Source organism: Osmerus mordax, chromosome 6 (genome assembly GCF_038355195.1).
Source record: "Osmerus mordax isolate fOsmMor3 chromosome 6, fOsmMor3.pri, whole genome shotgun sequence".
NCBI lineage: Eukaryota > Metazoa > Chordata > Actinopteri > Osmeriformes > Osmeridae > Osmerus > Osmerus mordax.
In genome coordinates, this window is record NC_090055.1 from 17,190,421 (window position 1) to 17,200,886 (window position 10,466).

The window sequence follows — 10,466 nt, forward strand, 5'->3', positions numbered from 1 at the left end:
TTCTCTTTTTTTTAAGGATATGACACCATTAATAAAGTGTGTGAACACAGACGTTCTGGGTACCCTGTGCTGCCCTGGGGATATTGTGATCTCTCCTCCTGCTCATGATCTCAGAACGGGAGACTGTCAGGTGTCAGTCAGCAACAGCCAACACCCCGGGGAGTCATGGGGGCTCCTGGGCCTCTGGTGCTGGACTTGGAAGCAGATGAAAGTGTCTGGAGGAGAAGTATAGGTCTGCTTTCCATAAAGACCTGGCATCCTATAAGACAGATCCACTTCATATTCATAAATCGTTTCGTCGGGGAGTTGGACAGTCAGTGTACAGCATTTTTCAAAATAACTGTAGGAACGTCAGAGATGAAAAGGTCGAATTTGGCCTATGTAAGTTCTCACGAAAGGGAACAAAACTGTTCTCATAAATGTTGACGACGCCGTGTTTTTCTAAGCATCATGAAAGACGTTTTATTGATTTCATTGTCTCCATGTTGTAAAAGCAGGCAGACATCGATTCATGGAGGCTTAAGGCATCTACAGTTTAAACAGTAAAAGATCACAAAAACACGCTGAGACCGGCCAGACAGGGACTGTTATTTTCACCCACCATGCTGGCAAAGTCCAGCAGAATGATGGGGAAAATATGAGCAGTAATGATTCGGACAGTAAAAGCGATAGGCCCACTCGTTCACCTCTGGTCTGGGCACGGGGCAGAGAGCTGAGGTCCCCAGCCCCTCGCTGGCTGGTGCTGTGTCCGGCCCCAGCCCAGGCGTGTAATACTGTTTGTAATGAGAAATCTAAACAGGGAACAGCAGTGAGGCATGACAGGAATGTGTTTCCATTGGAGGGAGCTCCGTGCAAGAAAAAGAGAAGGGGGAAGAAAAAAAAACACAAGTAAAGTTGAGGCAGAGTTGTGTCCAGAAGGAGCTCTCAGCTGGGCCAAGGCGGAAGACTAATGTTATTGTACATTGGCTGTCACTCTGCCAGCCCTCTCTCACCAATTGGTTCCTCACCTCCCCCCTCCCACCCCCAACAACCCCTCCCCCCCTTCCTCCCTCCTTTCCTCCCCCACCACCTCCACCCTGGTTCCCTGAACCTCTGTTTGCTCAGGTGGGCAGTGACACGTTTCAGAGTGAGCCCCAGTCGTCGGACTCTGCACGCATGGCTGTAGCCTGTGTCATCGACTGGGTGTCCGGAGGGGCCTGCTGAGAGCGGGAAGGTAGGGCTCCAACCTGAGATCGCCGTGGGTGGGAGCAGGGCAGGAAGCTGGAGCACAAACACAGGGAGGAACGAGGGAGGGATGGACAGGGTGGAAACGAACGAATGAAGGGTGGGTGGTTGGGTGGACATGTGAGGAGAAGGAAAGAGTAAAAGAGAGAGTGAAAGAGAGCGAGAGCTCGAAAGAAAGAGTGGAAAGGAACAGAAAGAAATAGATGAAGAAAAAAAGTTGACCACCCGTTCTGAAAATTAGCAAGGAGTGGTTATGGTCTATGGTCCATGGAGGATGTCTTGGTTTATGGTCTGCGGAGGTTGTCTTGAAACAGTGCAGTTCTGAGTTTATTTTATCATGCCATGCCGTCTCAGAACCTCTGTCAGGAATTCTCATTCTGCAAAGACTAATTACAGTATAAACACTACATTAAAGTCCCCAGGCCACTCCACTGTAATATTTACCTTTTCCTCCAAACAATCCTGACATCCCTGTAAAGATTGATTTGGTACAAAGAAACTTCTTTTTCCTGTTGTATATTTGTTTTGAAAAGCAAATAGTCTGGTGTACCTAGATTGAGACTAACATGTCAAACAGGCCGAAAGAGATGAGGTTAGTTTTCATTGAGTGCGTAAATACATCTCTTCTTGGACAACAATAGTAAAACCTTCAGGTTCATTTAATTATCACCGGTGTAAGAATACACTGTTGCGAAATTGAGAAAATCCATTGGCCCAGTCATGATTTTGGAATAGTATGCTTTTTTTCATCCACAGACTCAATTTCGGGTGTGTTATCAAAGGCTAAAGTAGAGCATTTACTTAATGAAGGAATCATCAATGAGAAAACAGCATTAGCTCAGCATGATAGTCCGGCGCTCCTGACCTCGCAACAGGACCTCACACTCATACTCTAACGGTAAATCAGGGTCTCTCAACGATTCCTAGCTTCATTAGCCTTAGCGTGAGCACAGGAGTGGTCACTCAGCATCAGTCACCTGCGTGGCCCCGCCCTCACAGCCTAATCACTACCACATGAGCAGGGGGTCCGGAAGGGAATGCTTTCAAGGCAGCCGGAGAGTTATAGCCTCCCAGATCATTTAACATATAAAATAAACCAGAGAGCTGCTACTGCGTGCATGTGTGTGAGTGTGTGCGTGTATGGGTGTGTGTGTGAGAGGGTGTATTTGGGATGGAGTGTATTTGAAAATGTGTGCATCTAAATTAGCAGCATAATCTACATGTACTGTACCCTGTAGATTTCACAATTCACTTGTACAATTGTCATTCAATGAAACCTAATTGGGCAATTTCCTTTTCAATTTAAACTCTTTCAGCAGTGAATCAAGACCACTGTTCAAGTGTCTATCTAGAATTCTTCACACGCTCCACAGTTGAACATCTTATCTCAAGACAAGAATCGAATGTTGTTCTATATGTTGTTCTGTTCTAACATGGTCACCTGAGGAAGCTTGGTGTTGATGTCCAGACTGGGCTTGTCTGCCCTGCAGCTCCCTTGGAGGTGTAATAGGTTGTCTTACAAAGCACAGACAGGAAATGAACCCTGGTATCGAGCTTAAATCAGCTACATCTGGACTCAATTATTCGTCTTAGCTGATTTTGGCAAGTGATAAATGATTCGGTCACACCAGTGACACCATTTTCTAAAACACAAATAAAACATCAATAAATCTTAGAGCTGAATGACGATCTCCTGCAGTTTGCAGATACGCTAAACTTGGGAGTGGCGAGTTTCTCCGTAGAATCGACTGACCGGACTGTCAAAGCTATCCAAATACCTCCAGCATAACGTATTAGAAACCCACCTGCAGACTCGGAGCTGTAAAAATGGGATTGTTCCGACGACCATTCAGAGTAAAAAGGCTTTGGAGTGTAAAAAAGGCTTTGCTGTGAAAGCATGTGATTTAAAACCTATCCGAAGCCAAAATATAGGGTTTCTTCACTGGAACTTCATCTCCAGTATTTGTGTCGTTCACATGTTCCACATGCATAATTAACTATGTGTGTCTTAATCCCAACAAGGTGGCCTGATGTTTACCCTGATAGGAGTATTTTGTTGCACTTGTGCTGGAGGGTTTGAGAGAGCAAAAACATTTAAACAACATCTCGGTCCAAATCAAACATGGGCATTTATGTTGAGGCCAAAGGAGGAAGTTTAATAGCTCCTTAGAGGTTATGAACTGTTGACAGTTAATAAGTCATAAACTTTCCCTTGAAGAGGATGCTAGATTCCATCTGCAGGGCGCCCAGTACAAAGAACCGGAAAGTAAATATGGTGAACTGCAATCTCTCGATGGCTGCTCGCGTGAAGTCTCTAGAGCATATCCTCCAAGCTTTCCTGATTTCCAGAGACACAGTGAAAAAAATGACCACATTATTGAGCAATTTACCCTTAAATAGAGCTTTGTCTCTTTTGGAATGGCTATGGACTGGAAAGGGGAAGGCACATTGCTGCCAACTGACCTTGGTGATTACACCTCATATGATTGTGCTTGTCATTTGTTTTCCTTGGCCCGTGGGATGATTGCCATGGTAACGGCACACAGCGGGGTGCCTCCGCCGACCCTGCTGTCCTCTGCATTTCCCAGTGTGGTCGTGATGAAGGGAGGTTTCTGTCCCAGGGACCCCCAGCCCCTGATGAGGTAGGTTCTCAATTTCAGCCCCGAGTCCATGGGGCCCCCCATGCCTCCCCCCTCTGCCACCACCAGACCCATCTTGCTCCCAGGGCATCCCCTCCTTGATTAGGCCTTGGATTTTCTAAACTTAGAGACGGAGCAGCCAAATTGTGCCCGGTTACAAAAATTGGCCCAACTCCACCTCTCATGTGTCCCAAGAACAAGTGCAGGGTGAGTTTTTGGGTCCATCAGTGGCAGGCTTTGAGCACCACTTGACATTCTGTTTGAAGATGCTTGCCAGAAAGCATGACCGCCGCATGTTATTTCTGGGCTGGTGTTTCCCGGTCTCCCTGTGTGGAAGCTACGTGGGTGAGGCCTACAGAGTGAACGCTGCTTGAACAGGTGGCCAGGCTTCAACACCAAGCCTTTCCAGGATGCAGGGCATGAGGCTCTGGGGCTGAAGACTGGTAGACATTATCCAAACGCATTGAAATCAGAGACCTGCAGAGACCAAACCCAGCAAAACTGATTTGTGAGGAAAACAAATCTATTGTTTAAATATAAAACAGTTTTGTATTTAATTTTACAATATAATGAAAGGAAATTGAATTATATAAATTATTATTTAATGAAAGGAGATTTAATGATACAAAGGCAACCTGATGTTTGTTTATTTATAATTGAAAACGTTTCTATCTTTACCCAATGAGTTTAAATCATCAAATAAGCAACAGATTAAAAAAACTTGATGAATAAATACATGGAAAAAAAAGGAAGAAAGAAGCCAAAACCGCACAGAAAAAACTACATATTGAGAATAAAAATTGGCTCTCTTTGTGTCCTGGGGGGTTGAAAGGAGGTAAACTGTTTACAAAAGCATGAAAATATTTTATCACTAGAGGCAGGGGCAGGAGTGTTTTAATGACCTAGTCTGCAGGCCTCTGGCTAGCTGCAGGCTTTCTGAGACTGCAGAGAAACCAGCCGCACGGCCTGCCAACCCTCGGGTCAGCGTTGAGATGAAACAGATAAGATAATTGGCTCTAATGAAATCCAGAGGGCTCGGTCCGGCTAGGACTGGCCTGGGTCCTTTCTCCGCTTTCCTCTATTTTTCCATATTGATCTTGAATCTGAAGAGAGACTGTGAACATTGCGTTCTCTAATTGGAACCAGGGCCTCTGCGCCGGGCCTAGCAGTCCGGTAGTCTGATACCGTTTGAAGTTCTGCGAGCGTTCACGGCACCGCTGGCCTGCTGGGCTTGGTTGCCATGACAGCCCTAATTACCTTGCTTTACTGCTGAATTTACAACACAGGAAAGGAGCCATTATATGTTCTATGTGCGTTCGCCTCTCTCAAGGGCAAGTGTTAAGGGTCAGGCAAGGGAACCCCAAATTATTTCACTTTGAGACACACCAATATCATAACAACAACACGATACTATTGAAAGGTTGTGTGTGAAGAAAGAGAATTACTTGGAGGCAGTTGAAAATCTGACATGTGGTACATACCATTGAACCAGTCCCATCCACTTTTCTGAAAAGTGCTTATTATGCAACATGAGAATTAGACCTTTATAATAACAATCACACAATCACGTTCTTTGATTGTCAGGTTTATTTTGGTTACAGCATGGATTTGCACTTGACATTACATCCAAATGGCCAAATTATAATGAAAAATAAATACCACATGGTTCAACATTAGGTGAAACAACATACAAGACTAAATACCCATTTCTAATAACTGCCATCTCAACTGTCATCAAAGCCTAAAGGTGAAAGGATTAAACAATGACATACTGAACTGACATTACTGTATTGTAATCATAAGATTAAGGTTAGCTACTCAACCATCCTGCAGATACGACTACTCTTTTCTTCCCATAGGACGTAGTTGCTTTGGGTCTAAATCCACAGAGAGTTAATGTTGTGTGACATTAGAACAAGACCTAATTGCATGGCTCTTTCTGCTCTTGTGTAATGACTGTGTCACGCTGTGCCGCAGACCACACTTTGCGTGAGGGTCCGCTTCTCTCCACAAGCTAATCTACACAATCAGTACTACCAGACCGTTCGCTTCGAAAACAGCCGAACATTAGACCCTGGGTGCAGTGCTGCTTCTTTTTCCCACAGGAGGGGGACCCAAGCTTTGGCCAATGGCGTTGTTCACAGACATTCAAAGGATCACAGACATGATGGGTTAGCATTTAACCATTAACCATTATAATAGCGAGTAAACCATTCAGCAGTGTGCTTCTCAAAAAAGTTTAATGTTCAAATATTTATCAGAAAGCTGTTTTGGTCACATGCCAGCTGCTTTAACCCTTTTCATCGCTTACATTTCTTGAAACCCAAGCCATTCATAAACCCCTAATCCAAGGTGACACCAAGGTCAGTGGAATTAATAAAGGCAAGAGCAACGTGTTTATCCAGGGGAGTGTGGAGCCTACGGGGACTCAGTCCTCAGGAACCTAGCTGTTCATGGTTACTGTTTCATACAGTACAACACGCCTCTAATGTCATTGATGTCATTTACTGGAATCAGGGCCATTATTTCAATGTGATATTTTGCCAAAGGACTTTTTTTTCATTTTCAATAAACCAAACACCCTTAACAGGAATGTCGCCTATGCAACAAAAAAAAAGATTATTAGATTAACTCCACAGTTAGACTGAAAGTCATGTGGACCTGGACAGTTAGCACCTTGATCTTATCAGATGGAACTTCAGGGGCATACACTCGCACCTAACTCGGTGTACCCCCTGGTGGGGCCCTGGCTGTGCTGGGAGTCAGAGGGGGAGCCCAGAGGTTGACCAAACACACTGTCCCCCCATGGCTCCGATGTAAGGAGATACCAACCAACGACGGCCTGCTTTGAACTTGATTTACCACTGAGGTCACAAACAGCCAGGCCCTCCTATCCTACAGCACGGAGACTGCACCCTGGTGACACAGTGATTGAGAAGGGAGATAAGTCAAGCTTTACGTCGTCTTTACATGCGAGGAGGGAGATAGCAGGTCCTCTTAACTGAGCTTCCCGCAGGGATCAGGGTACAAAAAGACATAGGAGTCTGTGGTATTATGTCTAACGTTCTGGACTGTTTAACAGGAATGCACACTTCCAGCTCTACACTCTTGACCCCGTGAATTTACTCTACAAACATTCTGATCTAATAGATACCTTGGCTGTTCTCTCATTTTCTATAAACTTGTATTTTAAGCTGTGGTTAGTACTGTCATGTTAATAATTTTATTACACGAGGTGCCTCTTTTAGATGCTAACAATTTATTTATTTTTGCTATTCATAGAATGTTCTCCAAAATCCCCATCAAATGTGTTTTTTGTTTCTTGGTCCTGTTTGATGGTATTCCTGTGGCTTGGATCACCTGACCAGGTCCCAACGTAGATAGAGGGGCCACTTCCTGCCATGGGTGATGACTCATCAGCCTGAGCCACCCACCAAAGCCCTGCTGGGAAGTGAATGAACATGATGAGTCATAGTTAGCACATTAAAGACTGGAGAGCTGCCGCAAATAATTTCTTTATCTATAATTACTGTATGAATAAAGATCCTGAAAAAATAGTCAGAGATTGACTTATGGACTCCCTAAGAAACCACACACTTTGCACCATAAATCCTGAAAATCGTATTGTTATTTTAATTCAGGAAAAATGTGCCTCTGTAGCTCATCCCTAATGGTAAATTAAAAAAAACACAATGTACTTTGAATGATGAGTACTAGTTGGTCTTTTGCATTGTATTTACCAGCTGGTGCATTCGGAGAAACCATATATCATTGTCATACTGGCAATTGTAGTAAATTGCTTAAACTTTTAGCCTCCAAATGTTGCTGTATAAAATCAAGATGTTGCTGTTTGTGGCAGCCCACTTTTCTCTGCTTCCTTGTATACTCCCATTAGCAGAGATTGGTTCAAATTGGCTCAAATTAAAGCTTCTGACACACTGAGGAAGGAAGAAGGAGATCATTGTGACGCTAGGTAACAACACATCAATTATCAGAGTGACACGGTGTCAGAGTGGGCAGTGTTGGGGTGGCCGGTGGGCCAGCAGGTTAATGAAGGTAGGGGATTAACACCCAGGGAGCCCAGAGCCCCAAGGGGCCCAGCAGCAGGGCCGGGGCCGAGCCAGAGCTGCTGTCATTATACCCCTCACCCCAGGGCTAAAGACAAGGGGCCCGCCAATTTGAACACATATAGGAACAAATTGTGTCCTGCCACAGTCAGGGATCTCTTTTCCTAAAAAGGATATGTTTCGGTTGGTTTGTCATAGGATATATATTGTTCTATTGTACCAGTGTATTAGTTGTTCGGTGAGGGAAAAGCATTCAACGCATCACTACACTAACTCTCGGTGCCTAGCTGAAAATGCAGATTTGATTACACAGCAAAAGGAGAAACCAAAGAGAGACAAACAGTTTACATACAACTGTAAGGTGTTCCTTTTCTTTACTTCTTCAGAAAATAATCTTTCCTCTTTCATGCTGAAACTATGACTTAAACTATGGCTAAATATATGTATTCCAACATGATTGAACATAAACAGGAACATTTAGAATCATTGCTTTGGACTGAAACCGCCTTTCCCTTCATCTGTGTGTTTATACTTCCTGTGAGTGGCCCTCTATTTATGGAGAACCGGAGAACACAAATAATCATCGCCCTGAAGTGAAAAATCTGCTTTTATTATAAATGAAGCTCTGCTATGCCATTGTGTACTCTCATGCTGACTCCTGATTGCCTGTTTATTATTCCAGAGTGACTTTTGAGCCAATGGCGGCCTAGCTAACTCCAAAAGGTGCCAAGTCATCCCCTGCCATTTCCTGTCTGTGACATCATTGTGTATTCTCCAGAAACACCTTGATCCATGTCTGGTCTGGAGCTTGGGTGGCACTCATCACACAAAACTTAAACACAAGGGGTAGCAGTCACTCACTTGTCCTTGGGACATGTATGAGAGGGGCCTGTTAGATCTGCATGCTATCAGATGCAATGCTATGTTTCAATGACTGTGTCACTTTTGATTACAAATGTGCCATTCCTTGTGATGGAACACAGACATAATAGGGGTTTCTCTCTGGGTGATTTTTTTTGTTTGTTTAAAGCTGTAATTTTGCAACCTTAAACATACTTACAGTGTGTCCACAGACTTCGGGACCGATTCAAATGAACGTTCATTTGGAATGGTCTTTAACCACTGAAATATCAAACCATTCTCTGTAACAATCTCAAGAACTGGACTGCTAGTTCAGTTCTGTAGCTTAAATGTACTTCCTTCATTTCAATATTCAACACTGAATTTGCTACACAGCCTTTCATTTGTTATTTATAACCTACTAAAAGGACAAACATGTCATATATGTTGCAATGTATCTCTCTCTATCTTAAAATATCCATTAATGCTCTATAAAAGAAAACAATCTGATAAGGTTGAAAATGGTGTTGTAATGTGGTGTAAGCTACCTTATATTGCATTGCTCTCTCACCAACCTTCTTCGGATGGAAAAAAAAACCTCAACACTGATTCACAAATCCGGGAGCAATCCTAATGAAAACCAGTATTTCTCTAGACTAACAAGATATAGTATCAGAAATATTCTCAGTTAGACTGTAAGACAGAGAGGAGACCTGTAAATCAAAGAAGAAAGGTCTTGGAAAATATCTGTGCATGTTTTGTTTTGGTTGTCCTCTAGCCAGGTGAAGCTACTGCTGTGGGAAGACAAGCATCCAACCTCTAGATGAGGGCTGGTTTGTGGTATATATAGCATGTGTAAGCATCTTTGTTGTGTTACTGTTCATTCGGGTACCGTCTCAACAGACCAAGAGCAATGTTGACAGCGAATTGCAGTGTGCGATGTTGTTGTGTGTTCACTTGTCTGCTTACAGAGAAAGACTTCTATTGTGAATTCTAGTTTCCAATGGTCTCTGTTTTTAACAGTGTTTTACAAATCTACCAAAAACATTCCCCACATTGTTGTGTTTCGAAGTCTGACATAAACTGGTGTGATTGGAATATAGATGTGAAATTCTGCTTGTGGCTCTACACTGAAGTACTTCAGCAACTAATAGCAGAAGTAGCCGTCTCTACGTTGTGTGCACACCGCCCTCAGCAGACACACTTTTTCAGCAAGAGCAAAGCCCAATGGATCCAACAGTAACTTAGTGGCTGCCCCTCCCCCTCGACTTCATACTGCAGAACCAAGCTTTAGGAGGGAAAGGGAGGCTTTACTATTCATTTCTGCTGGATGAGACTCTGACTCTTTTGTAATAAGCATGGCCTGCCTCTTAGCCCAGTTTCTAGGTTCCTCACCCACCTTAAACTAAGAGGGTAAGAGTTGAAATAAACTTCATGCACCAAAACAATTTCAGTGTAACGCTTGTCAGAACTTTTTTTTTCAAGTTTGCTTTCAGCTGATTCTGGTAGTCCCAACAAAAATTATTGTATTTAGAACACTCTGCAGCTACATTTCAACTTAAACTGAGATAGTTTTCATTCAACACTGTGGAAAGCCCAAGCATTTCAGATGCGTGCCAAATATGCTGGCTTTTTCACTGATATGTGTGCATGAATTATTTATAGGCTTTTTAGGTATTCAGACAATCAACAGACT